The 15,000-nt window shown below is 33.3% G+C and overlaps 2 protein-coding genes across 3 annotated transcripts in view; one reads left to right on the forward strand and one right to left on the reverse strand.

The window, feature by feature from the left end:
• LOC137655354 (fap1 adhesin-like) overlaps window positions 1-7,271 on the reverse strand; it is a 23,847-nt gene extending 16,576 nt beyond the window's left edge. Inside the window, exon 1 of the mRNA XM_068389247.1 lies at window positions 7,128-7,271. The gene's annotated coding sequence lies outside the window, so the exon portion shown is untranslated. The remainder of the gene's footprint in view (window positions 1-7,127) is intronic.
• Window positions 1-15,000, forward strand: part of LOC137655059 (uncharacterized) — a 192,958-nt gene that overhangs the window by 9,780 nt on the left and 168,178 nt on the right. The gene's annotated exons all lie outside the window — the stretch shown is intronic.

Genomic DNA, 15,000 nt, shown 5'->3' on the forward strand with positions numbered 1-15,000 from the left:
ATTCCTGGAAACGTTATCAAAGCAGATCAATCGGCCGCAAGTCTTAGTAGTAGTCAATGAAATGATTTGTTCATCTCTTCTTTTCTATGTGCAGGGGCTGATAAACTACCTATTAATCAGAGAGTAATATCTAACTCACTCTTTCCATTGCATAAGGTAATAATAATAATAATAATAATAATAATAATAATAATAATAATAATAATATTAATAATAATAATAATAATAATAATAATAATAATAATAATAATAACAAAAGTGATAATAGTAATAAAAATAACAACAATAATTTATCCCAGAGCTTTTGATATCAGCTTATTAACTACAGTGTGGTCTTTCTGTTGGTATTCTGAGCACAGCCAGGAGAATATGAGTTGCGGGTGCGTCTTCAGAATAGAGAAGCATTTGACAAATAGTTTCAATTAACTGGGGTTCTTAATTCCAACGAGGAGACATTTACGACTTCAGAAAGACAATGATTGAAAACCTTGTTAAGAATCTGGTAACATAAAAAAAAAAAGGCGTCCCAAAAATCCAGTATGATAATGCATTCCAATGCTCTGTAACACTTTTGAAAGTTGATCTTCTTTCTATCAATTGTTGGAATACAAGATCTTGACCAAAAATAGGCCCATTTCCCATTTTGGTACTCTTTCTCAACTTATTCTTACCACGTTTTTTTACATCTTGCTTTAAAAGGGCATGTCCATCTCTCCGAGAAAAAACTTAGATGATTTGATTTTCTTTTTTCTACCTGTTTGCTTCGATCCGTCCCATTGGCCTGTGTCCCCTCAAAAAAAGAAAAAAAAAGAAAAAAAAATAATAATAATAAAGAACGAGACAGCCACAGCTGTTATTGAATGCGTACAGATTGAAGAACAGCTGCGCGTCGTATTTTCCTGTCGGTAACAAGGTCCCTTTCCTTTCATCAAATTACCTTTAATCATAACATCGAAGAACGGGATGTATGAGAGATATGCCTTGCTCTGATCTACCATAGCCTGATGAATTATGGGAGAGCCGTTCCAGGATCCAAGCAGGAATCTTGCACCGCTGCTTGTCTGAAATGTGGGCTTGCGCGGTGCTTCCATTACAATATTTTCAAATCAAACCTGTGCTGTTTAATTATTGTATGACTAGAATATGTTTATTTGACGATAAATAAGATTTGATAGGAATATTGTTTATTAGTTTCTATCAAATATAAAATGTGACTGGGAAATGGAAATAAGCATCTCCTCTTTAATTATATAAGCAAAATTGGTTTGATTAATTAATATTGCTAATGAGATTAGGAAAAATCCAATCACAAATTCACATTCTAGACATAATAGAAGATATCAAACACTTCCCATAAAAAAACATATTGTTCAGGAAATATACATAATCTAGACAATAAAGAAATATTCAGCACAGATTTCATTTGTATATTGTTTATAAGAAAATGTGAAACACGTAAAAATCAAGCATAGAGAACGAGCCGCTATCCAGATACGCATGGCTGGAAAAGTCTGTGAATCAATTAGGACATGAATGAAGAAATTCTGCATTCCAAGTGGAGTCAGAACCCAGCACTTCCTTTTAACCACCGAGAAGGAAAGCGTAATGAATCAGGCCAGCATCTGTCTTGAAATCAGTCTGGGTTCGAATCCAGTCCGAGAAGGATAATGCAATCATTATATTCTTTTCGGATTTAAAGACTTTCAATAACCTGCATATTAAGAGCTTTTACGAAATTGATTAAATGTTTTTGTCACTATAATACTCTATATGTAACAATAAAAAAAGAAAAAAAATTGATCTAATATATCATGGTTGATGAAATGGTGGATTAAATATGTTCTTTTGCATACAGACTATGAAAATATTTCAAAGTATCAATATTATGAACTAAGTTTTCGTAAGTTTCCGTTTTGCTTATGAAAATATTCACCTAACCTTACCTAACCAACTATCTTTCTCGAGGCCTCCACTAATGGCCCAAATGAAGACCTCTGGCAGCATGGAGTTATGATATGACATATTTTCAGCCGGGGCTTTTTTTTATATCTTTTAAAGGCTGACCGCACAACTGAGGTGTTGCAGCGTTACTGCAAACTGGTAGGTAGGGTCCGGGCGAGTGGACAAGTAAGCTCGTTTTTGTTTTGATATTGAAATCATCAATCCATAAGAATCCCCCAGCATGCATTGGTTCTGGGACGGAACTTTTGATGATCTACCTTAGTTTATGAACAGCCTCTTTCTGCTTGTCCTACTATTCATCTATTACGTCCACAGGATTAAAACGATTCTATTGTTACCTTATATAGGATACTATGATTTATTACTCATGGGAAATTTGTTACTATTATTAGTTAATAAAAGGTACAAAAATAAGGAAAGCTCTTATTTGAATCGGAAAACCCAGGAACATTCTAAAAGCATGTAGAATTCTAAAGGTAAAAACAAGTATGATAGAAACAAAATATCTCGAGCAGATAAAGACACAATGTTCTATGAGCTATAGAAAACTAGGTCTCACACACAGTGGTTGCAGCTGACACGCAATCGACCTAACCAATTTCGAATCTGGCCAATCAGTTAACCAGTCCGTTTGAACCTGACCAATCAGAAAACCGCGTGATAAGACTCTGACCAATCAGAGAGATGCCATTATTTAAGGTTTCCCATGAGGTTATTCACCGTCTGGCTCGTTTTTCTTTCTCCACAGTCTCGGACCATTTCAAAACGTTTTCAGCAATTACTGGTCGCTACGTTTCATGGTAAAGGATAAAAATGCGATGATAAGATACTGAACGAAAATATAATGAGATTCACCGAATGCATCTGGAATGCACTGTGCAATTGTTACTATCTTGGTAGTATGGGATACAGTAGAAACCTAAACAGATGGCCTGGATACATAAATACGCACAAATACAGTATATATACACATTCCCAGACATGCACGAGCGCACACACACGCGGACGCGCGCACACACACACACACACATATAAATATATATATATATATATATATATATATATATATATATATATATATATATATATATATATATATATACATATAAGTATATATATGAGATGTAGGCTTCCTTCTAAATGTATCTATATAGATGCGTATATTACCCAATTATAGGGTCATACAAGATAACTCTAAACTACCGACGCATTATTGGAAAGACAATTGCAGCTTGCAATAAACGAAAGAAAACCAAGTGGCTGATTAGATAGAAGTGTGTGTCCTATGGCAATCAGTCCCCGCCGCCCTAATGACTAAAGACGGGGAAAAATAAAATTCCATGAGTTGTGTTTCCCCTGCGAAGTGTTGATGAAATGGAAGTGTTTTGTCTATACATCATGCGGTAGTAGGTAGTAGGTTGGCTATGGCACCAGCCTCCCATTGAGATACTACCGCTAGAGAGTTATGGGGTCCTTTAACTGGCCAGACAGTAGTACATTGGATCCTTCTCTCTGGTTGCGGTTCTTTTCCTGTTCCTGCACATACACCAAATAGTCTGGCCTATGCTTTACAGATTCTCCTTTGTCTTCATACACCTGACAACACTGAGATTACCAAACAATTCTTCTTCACCCAACAGGTTCACTACTGCACTGTAATTGTTCAGTGGCTACTTTCTTCTTGGTAAGGGTAGAAGAGACTTTTTAGCTATGGTAAGCAGCTCTTCTAGGAGAAGGACACTCCAAAATCAAACCATTGTACACTATTCTTGGGTAGTGCCATAGCCTCTGTACCATGGTCTTCCACTGTCTTGAGTTAGAGTTCTCTTGCTTGAGGGTACACTTGGGCACACTATTCTATATAATTTATCTTCCTTTTGTTATGTTAAAGTTTTTATAGTTTATATAGGAATTATTTATATTAATGTTACGGATCTAAAATATTTTATTTTTCCTTGTTTCCTTTCCTCACTGGGCTATTTTCCCCATTGGCGCCCCTGGGGTTATAGCATCTTTCTTTTCCAACTAGGGTTGTAGCTTAGCAAATAATAATAATAATAATAATAATAATAATAATAATAGTAATATTAATAATAATAATAATAATAATAATAATAATAATTATGCGAATTAGAAGTCGAACACTTGTTTACCTAAATAAAATTTTATTTCAATAAATTTCTTGATCATATTAACCAGATTTCGTTAAATACTACGGCAGGAAAATAAATCGTAGAATTCTCCACTTATTAAGATACTTGAGACGATTTCCCTTTTCTATTTTTTTCTAGAAATAATGGGTAAAGGGAAGAATTGATACCTATAATCCTATATCTATGAAAGCTAATTCTTCGCTTTTAAACGTCCTTGATAGTTTAAGGGGTGATTTAGAATCATTTTTCTTTGGAAATACTAATAGGTAAAAGGAAGAATTAATACGTTTTACATAATCCAAAAGCACCTGGTATAAGTTTCCATAATGTTTAGAGGGATGAAGGTGACTGACTTTAAATGAGAATTAGCATAAGAAAGGAGCCGGAGGCTTTTCATGTTGACTAATATGGAAGGGGAAAATCAGTCGTAACTGAAACTATCATGTTAAAATAATATACTTATGTGAAAAAGAATAGGTTCGAATATAATCTTTCAAATAACTAACAAATGGGGAGTGTTAAAAACCCCTAAACACTTATCTTAGGAGAGAGAGAGAGAGAGAGAGAGAGAGAGAGAGAGAGAGAGAGAGAGAGAGTGTTGAATGTCGCACGTAGGATGTGAGTATAGTAAACTTATGGAGATGTAATTACTCATTCTCACAATGGTACTTTTTGAGGGAATACACACACACACACACACACACACACACACACATATATATATATATATATATATATATACATATATATATATATATATATATATATATATATATGTGTATATGTATATATCATAATCACGAGGGAGTGGGAGAACTTTGCACAGATACCTTAACGAAGGAATGATGTGAAAATGTGAATAATAGCGTACTGTATCAATCAACCCATATTTATGGAGCAAAATGGCTGCTCTTCCAAGACAGGGAGAAGAACAGCGTGTGTCTCTACCAATGATTTAAGTGGCAGAGAGTAGCTGGTATACAAGACACTGTACTCTGCTATACACTTTAGATCTATTTGCGTCAAGGCACTGCAAGTGGGGCTGTGAGTTGTTGCTGCTGATCTATAATCTTTGCAAATTACGCAATTTGAAGTGGGGTGATGGAAGCCGTTTCCAAATCATCACGTTTGTGACGTGTTGGGAAAATATTGCCGAGTATCGTACGAGTTTTGGTCGTCTCGGTTGAGTGACTATCAATTTGGCAAAAAAAAAAAAAAAAAAAAAAAAAAAAAAAAAAAAATTAAAGTGATTGAATTCAAATTGTTCAACATGGATTTTTTTTAAAAGGAAAAGAATACCTTCGTTATAATTAAGGGCTATTGATGAAGATTTTTCTATTCATAAAACCGTCCGTTTCTTGATGAAAAAGATTTATTGCAGAATTGGGTCCTCAGGGAGATAATAATGATGTGGATATAGATATTGTGGCACATTTTCTATTTACGAGAACCCATACTCAAGAACATACATATATACACACATAATACAGTGTATATATATATATATATATATATATATATATATATATATATATATATATATATATATATATATACAATATATAAATATATATATATATATATATATCTTTTGACATACCCACGGATGATATATTTATGTATATATATATATATATATCTTTCTATTTCTAGAAAATTATTCCCATCGTGCCTAGAAGAAGTATTTAAGAATTTAGATTGGGAAAATATAGGAATTAATATCAACAGGGAATACCTTAAAAACTTAAGATGTCTAGATAACATGTTTGTGTTGAATGAATCATTAGAGGAATGGAAAAAAGATGATAGAAGATTTGAATAGAGAAAGCAGAAATGCAGAATTGAAAATGAATTTGAAAAAACTGAGATAAGGGTCAATGAAAATGTAGGAAAAATAACAAAAAAAGGGGTTATAGTCGAACCTCTAGAGATTGTTAATGAATATACGTACTTAGAAAAGACAGTAAGTTTTTTCCCTGGACATGAGACCGAAATTAAAAGAAGGATAAGCATAGGATGGGAAGCTTTTGATAAGACAAAATGAGATTATGAAAAGTAAAATACCACGTTCGCTAAAAAGAAAAGTATTTACTCAGATGGTCCTACCTGTATTAACTTGTACATCGGAATCTTGGAGCCTTACTAAAGCCTTAGAACATAAGCTACTTACAACTCAAATAGCTTTTGGGGGAATAATGATGAGAATAACACAAGAAAAAGAACAACAAAGATACGGAAGCAAACTAAAGTAGATGATATGCTAACAACATGTATGAAAAGAAATAAACATGTGGAGGCCATATAATCAGAATGATAGATAATATATGGACATTAAGAATACCATAATGGATCTCTAGAGGTTACAAAAGAAGCAGGGGGAATGGAGAGAAGACGATGGATTGATGAGCTAATAAAATTTGTAGGTATAGAAAGGCTTAGAAAGACCATAAACTGACGCTAAAGAAGGACATGTCTGAGGTCTTTGTCTGCTTGTCTGCAACGGAGTACCAACGGTTGATATATATATATATATATATATATATATATATATATATATATATTTATATATATATATATATATATATATATATATATATATATATATATAAATGGATAGATAGATAGATAAATAGATGGATATGGGGTATATAATAAGGAATTCAAATAATATAGAATTGACTCATTGCACAGCAAGGACGATAATATGAAACATTTATTCATTTATTGTTTCTCTGTGAATTTAGTGACCATTTTCTATTTGTTAATAAACACTTTCTTACTTTATCTTACATGTTTTAAAAACAACCTGGTTTATTGCAATTTGTGTCCCAAATGTCATAAAAAAAGATTAATAAAATCAATAAAAACTAAATTGAAAGCAAAATTTATGTTCGATTGCAGTAGAAGCAAGCTTTTGATTTATTGACATTTCTGGATTGACATTTAAGTAATAAAAGATTTAGTAAGCAGAATTTGTACCAACTCTTTCATAGACTCCCAGAGTAATCTTACCTCTTCCCAGATTATTATAAATTTGTAATTTGTTGCACTGATTAGTAGATGCCAGTTGGCGCTCCTGGTGTCGTAACTATTAGAGTGCCAATAACCTCGTTGACTTGGAGTGCCTTCTCGAACTGCCTGTGACCCAGCTTCTTGCCGAACACCGGAATGGTCTAATCTGCACTAACTTCTATAGATATATATATCTTTAGATCTCTCCGCCCACTTTTTCAGTTATCCCTGTGCACCTGTACAAATGTCACTTTCGTTTGAGTAAAACAAATGTCTGACCACGCCCCTCCAACCCTTCATTCAATCCCAGTATGAGAACAAGGGTGTCCTGACTCCTCCCACTGCCTGATCACAAAGTGATACAACTCACTTCCGCTAGATGGTGGGGATCAAAGTAGGTCAATGACCTCTCAATGTTATTTGCATGAGTTTCGATTATACCTTTTTTTTTTTTCTTTTCCTTGTAACGATGATGTTGAGGCCACAGCTGTAGCGCCTTTTTCCCGATCATTATACGATTACACTTGACTAGAGGTATTTGTTTTGTCAAGAGAAGTGCCAACAAATTAACAAAGAGGGATATTGACCGGCCCGAAATACTCTGAGGTATAGGATGCCTCATTCCCGACAGTGGACCAGTTTTAGGATGTGTTTACAGTTTTCCCGGTTATGAAAAGACCAGGTAGCCAATGAGCACTTCACATTTCATCTTAGAAAAATTTTATAATTATTATTATTATTATTATTATTATTATTATTATTAGCCAAGCTACAACCCAAGTTGGAAAAGTGGGGAGCTATTAGCCCATGTGCTCCATCAGGGAAAATAGCCCAGTGAGGAAAGGAAGTAAGGAAATAAATAAACTACAAGAGAAGTAAACAATTAAGATAAAATATTTTAAGAACAGTAACAAAATTTTTCATATATATATATATATATATATATATATACATATATATATATAAATATATATATATATATATGTATATATATATACATATATATGTGTGTGTATATAATACATATAAATATACTGTGTGTATATATATATATATATATATATATATATATATATATATATATATATATATTCATATATATATATATATATATATATATATATATATATATATATAAACTATAAAAAGAGACTTATTTCAACCTGTTCGACGTAAAAAAATTCTCTGCATGTTTAAACTCTTGAAGCTCTACCGATTCATCTACCTGATTAGGAAGATCATTCCACAACTTGGTCACGGCTGGAATAAAACTTCCAGAATACTATGAAGTATTGAGCCATGTGATGGAGAAGACATGGCTATTAGAATTAGCTGCATTCCTATTATTACGAACAGGATGGTACTCTCCGGGAAGATCTGAAACTCGATAGTTTCTAATAGTATCAGCAACCTTACTATCCTTATGAGTTAGTAATGTGGGGTTTGCATTATCCATTGGGTCTACCTGCTGAGTCATCAGCAGCCATTGCCTGTCCCTCCCTGGTCCTAGCTTGACGGAAATGAGCCAAGGCCGCCGATCATATGTTTATATTGTTAGTCTTGAGGACATTGTCTTGTCTGTCATTCACGGGTAACCTTTAAATTCTTTTAACTACTATGCATAATTTATGGAGGGACAACCGACCGATCAGCCATTCATAATATTCACATTGGGATTCTCTGTTCTCATTCGTGTACCTAAACCATCTATTCTTGTAGGGTCGAAGTAGACTCGGTCAGTCCTTCTGATGAACAGGTTCCTTTTTTGGTTCCAACGGAGGTGTCCTTTTAGACGGACAGTGACCGCAGCTTGCATTCGAGAAATATTAAATATTAAATATATAATGTTAGCTTTCAAGATAGCCGGGAATATAATCCACTAAATTCAATCTTCGATTAAATTGGGGCTCATAAGCATGTAAACTATATTTTCCTAGTTTTTTAGGAATAGTCACACGTAGAAAAAATCGTATGTTACATATGCTTGTGAAAGAGAGACAGATGATAAACTCTAATTTTTGAATGTTGAAATATGTCGACATGAATTTTTCTAAATCTGTGTTTACCTAATTTATTTTCCAAATAAAAAAATGTAATTAAGTTAAAACTAATGAGTAAAGCATACAATGGTTGTTAAAATGTCAAACTTTTTTTTTACATCGACATAAATATCCTCTTGAATTACACATAGGCGCACACACACACACACACACACATATATATATATATATATATATATATATATATATATATATATATATATATATATATATATATATACATGTCTATTCATATTCATACATGTATGTGTATTATATATATATATATATATAATACATGTATGTGTATTATATATATATATATATATATATATATATATATATATATATATACAGTATATATATATATACATATATATATATATATATATATATATATGCGTGTGTGTGTGTTTATGTATGTATGAAAAGATAAATATATTTTATATTTTCAGAAATTTCTATATACTGTACTAAGTAGCAATCCTTAGATTTTAAACCTAGAATTACCATTACTTACCAAACTGTTAGATAAAAGGGTCAGACTATATCTCCAGCACTTACCGATACAAAGTAAACAATTATGCAAATTCTGTCTCGTCCAAACAATCCTTTCCCTGCATTCTCATCAGTATAAGTCTCTCTCTCTTCCTCGAGACGTCGTGATAAATCTAGGCTTAGAAGTTCTTTCTTAGTTATTGGGCCATTTAAAGGGATGACTGTCCTGCCACCAATCCTACTTCAGTCTATTCTCATTCCATTGCCTTAATTGGCTGGAAAGGATCTAATGTAAGATATGGTGAATTTGACTCTTCGATTTTTGAACAATAAGCTGTTTATCCAAAGATGGGATGGCTCCCGCGGCAAATGAGAGGACGACTTATATAATTACATTTCAACATATAATTCTATGTACTATATGTATATATATAATAAACATATATATATATATATATATATATATATATATATATATATATATATATATATATGTATATGTATATATATGTATATATATACATATATATATATATGTATATATATATATATATACTGTATATATATATATATATATATATATATATATGTGTGTGTGTCTACACACAAATATATATATATATATATATATATATATATATATATATATATCATGTGTCTACACACAAATATATATATATATATATATATATATATATATATATATATATATATATATATATATATATATATATATATATATAGGTCCTTTATAGCAAAAGTTGGTGTATGGTACAAACTTTGGGGTATGAAGTTGAATCCTAACGAAACTCAAAGTATGATTGTAAATAGGTCAATGACATTGGTTCCTCAACATCCTGATATCAGTAGTGATGGTGTTTCTTTTAAAATTTCAGGGGTGATCCTCGAGAGCAAATTTACTTTTGAGAAACACAGGTCTGTCTTCTTCAATTGTACAAAAAAATTGGCTTATTGAGAAAGTCTTGCAAGATTTTTGGTGATCAATCTATTCTGAAGAAGTGTTTGAATTCTTTCATTCTGCCTAGTTTCGAGTATTGTTCTCCTGTCTGGTCTTCAGCTGCTGATTCTCATCTTAATTTGTTGGACAGAAACTTACGGTCTATTAAATTTCTTATTCCTGATCTAGATATTAATCTCTGGCACCGTCGTTCAATTAGTTCATTGTGCCTGTTGCATAAGATTTTCATAACTCTGACCATCCTTTGCATTCAGATCTTCCCGGACTGTTCCAGCCTGTTCGTAAAACTAGGTATGCAATTAATTCTAATAGAAAAGCCTTCTCTATCATGAAGCGCAATACTACACAGTACTCTAGAAGTTTTATTCAAGCTGTGACCAAGTTGTGGAATGACCTTCCTAATCGGGTAGTTGAATAACTATAACTTCATAAGTTCAAACTTTCTACAAATGTTTTTATGTTGACCTGGCTGACATGAGTCTTTTTATAGTTTATATATGAAATATCTGTTTTAATGTTCTTAATGTTTTTAAGATATTTTGTTTTTATTGATCATTACTTCTTATATCATTTATTTATCTCCTTATTTCCTTTCCGCACTGGGCTAGTTTTCCCTATTGGAGCCCCAGGGCTTATAGCATCTTGTTTTTCCAACTAGAGTTGTAGCTTAGCTAATAATAATAATAATAATAATAATAATAATAATAATAATAATAATAATAATATGTATATATATATATATATATATATATATATATATATATATATATATATATATATATATATATATATATATACATTACATGTTGATACATATATAGCCTACAAGATATATATGACACATACATAGCCTACAGTAGGCCTATAAGATATATATATATATACATATATATATATATATATATATATATATATATATATATATGTATATATATATATATATATATATATATATATATATATATCTACAGCATATATTTATATATATATATATATATATATATACATATATATATATATATATATATATATATATACATATCTATATATATGGGGTGTCTGAATGTGCGGGGATGTAGTACGATATAGATTAGGAGATGTGGGATTGGCAGTATGTTTAGGAATAGAGGATGGATATATTTGCCTTGTATGAGACAAAGATAAAAGGGAAGGGTGAAGTGATGTTTGGTAAAGTAAGTGGTGGAGTGTCTGTGATTAAAAGGGGAAGAGCAAGAAAAGTTGTGGCTTTATTGCTGAGTGAATGGATGACGTAAAGTAGTGGAATGGAAGGAGATATCATATAGGTTAATGTGGGTAAGGGTTAGGTTGGGTGGGGAATGTTTGGATTTTGTTAGTGCATATGGGCCAGGTTGTGATAAGTGAAGAAGAGCGGAATTAATTCTGGAATGAATTAACTAGGTACGTGGAAGGACTGGGTAGAAGGAATTTTGGACTTGTGATGGGCGACTTCAGTTCTTGAGTGGGTGCTGGAGAGGTAGAATGGGTCATTGGGAAGTATTGCGTTACTAGGTGAAAATGAGAGTGGCGAGAGACTAGTAGATATATATGTTAAGCAAGAGCTGATAATAAGTTGTAGTTTTTTTTTTTTTTCAAAAAGAAAGATAATAGCAAGTATACATTAGTAAGAGTGATAAATGGAAGAGTTGTAGAAAGGGCATTAATGGATTATGTGTTGATAACTAAAAGAATGTTTGGAAGATTGAAAGCTGCATGTGTTTAGGGGTATGGCTAACGGTATGTCTGATCATTTTTTGGTGGAAGGAAAATTAGTTATAGCAAAAGAGTGTGGGATAGATTGGGGGAGATGTAAAAGGAAGGTAGTGAAGGTTGAAGAGTTAATAGAACTAGAGGTAAAAAATTAATATCAAGAAAGGTTGGAAATGGCATATGACAGTGAAAGTGAGAGAAACTGTGATCTAAAGGAAGAGTGGAATTTAGTAAAAGAAAATTTTGTTGGCATTGTAAGTGATGTATGTGGCAAGAGAATTGTTGGAGGCAGCATGAGGAAGGGTAGCGAAATGGTGGAATGGAGAGACGATAAAATTGAAAGAGAAAAATAGAGCATTTGAAGAATGGCTGCATGAAATATATAGAGAGAAAAATGTGGAAGTGAAATGTAAGGTAGCTGAGGTAAAGAGGTTGGCTGACTGGAGGTGGGGTCAGGGATTGGGTCATTCATATGAAGAGAATAAGAAGACGTTTTGGAAAGAAGTGAAGAGAATAAGGAAGGGTGGTTCGAAAATTGAAGAGGCAGTGAAAGATAGAAAGGGAAGGTTGTTGAAAGGAGAGAAGGCAAGGAAAATGTGGGTGAAGTATTTTGAAAGATTACTGAATGTTGAGAATGATAGGGAGGCAGATATAATTGCTGTTCCAGGTGTTGAGGTGCCAGTGCTGGGAGATGAGAATTAAAGAGATATTACAAGCGAGGAAGTGAAGAGAGCACTAGATGAAACGAGAGTAGGAAAAGCGCCTGGTATGGATGGTATGAGGACTGAAATGTTAAAGTAAGGGGGTCTGACTATACTTGAATGGTTGGTGAGATTGTTTAATATGTGTTTTATCTGGTCAATGGTACTAGTGGAATGGGTGTGTGCATGTATTTTGCCACTATATAAAGGTAAAGGAGATGTGCATGAGTGTTGTAATTCCAGGGGTATCAGTTTGTTGAGTGTGGTTGGTAAAGTGTACGGTAGAGTACTAATTAATAGGATTAAGGATAAAACAGAGAATGCAGTCCTAGAAGTACAGGGTGTTTTTAGGAGAGGTAGGAGATGTATGAATCAGATTTTTACAGCTAGGCAGATATGTGTGAAATATTTGGCAAAAGGCAAGGAAGTGTATGTGACGTTTATGGATCAGGAGAAAGTGTATGATAGAGTTGATAGGGAAGCAATGTGGAATATGATGAGGTTAAATGGAATTGGTGGAAGGTTGTTGCAAGCAGTGAAGAGTTTCTACATACGCAGTAAAGCATGTGTTAGGATAGGAAATGAAGTGAGCGAGTGCTTTATAGTGAGAATGTGGCTAAGACAGAGATGTGTGATGTCGCCATGGCTGTTCAATTCCTTTGTTGATGGTGTGGTGAATGCTTGAGTGCTTGGTCGAGGATTGAAACTGATAGACAAGAGTGATCATGATTGGGAGGTAAATCAGTTGTTGTTTGCGGATGATACTATACAGGTTGCTGACTCAGAGGAGAAGCTTGGTCGATTAGTGACAGAGTTTGGAAGGGTATACTGTATGAGAGAAGGAAGTTGAAAGTTGAAATGGGTAAGAGTATGGTTATGAGATGCATTAGAAGGGAGGGTGATGCTAGGTTGACTGTCATGTTGAATGGAGAGTTATTTGAGGAAGTAGATCAGTTCAAGTATTTATGGTCTGTTGTTGCAGCAAATGGTGGAGTGGAAATGAATGCAGAGAGAGTTCTGTACGAGAAAGTAATTGTACCAAATATGATGTATGGATGAGAGTTGTGGGGATGAAAGTGGTAGAGAGACAGTAATTGAATGTGTTTGAGATGAAATGTCTGAGGAGTATGTCTGACGCATCTCGATTAGATAGGGCTAGGAACGAAGTAGTGAAGGTGAGAACAGGTGTAATAAATGATATAGCAGATAGACTGGATATGAGTGTGTTGAGGTGGTTTGGCCATCTAGAGAGAATTGAAAGTGGCTGTCTGCTGAAGAAAATGATGATTATAAAAGTTGATGAGAGAACTACAAGCAGAAGGCCAAGGTTTGGATGGACAGATGGAGTGAAGAAAGCTCTGGGTGATAAAAGGATAGATGTGAGAGAAGCAAGGGAGCATGCTAGAAATAGAAATGAATGACGAGCAATTGTGACGCAGTTCCGGTAGTCCCTGCTGCTTCCTCTGACCACTGAGGTAGCAGCCATAGGGAATTCAGCATATGAACTTCATTTGTGGTGGATAACCAAACTCAGCTGAATCCCTTTGTCAGGCTAGGAGGAGCGAAGAGATGAAAAGTCTCCTTTGTTCTTCCTTTGTGTTAGCTAACACGCCCCCCCCCCCCAAAAAAAATGGGGGAAGTGCTTGGGTAAATCGATATATACATACATATATATACATATATATATATATATATATATATATATATATATATATATATATATATATATATATATATATATATATATATATAGTTAACAGGAGCACGCATGCTGTGTACATATAGATTACCACAAGGAATCTGAAACAGAAGCCACACTAATGATAGATTTCGTCTTGATAAAAGAAAAGGGTCTATTGAACAAAACGCTGAACGCAGAGGTAAAAGACTTTTCACTTACGTAAACATGTACGGTGAGGTCCCTGTCT

This window comes from Palaemon carinicauda, chromosome 16, assembly GCF_036898095.1.
Source record: "Palaemon carinicauda isolate YSFRI2023 chromosome 16, ASM3689809v2, whole genome shotgun sequence".
Lineage (NCBI taxonomy): Eukaryota > Metazoa > Arthropoda > Malacostraca > Decapoda > Palaemonidae > Palaemon > Palaemon carinicauda.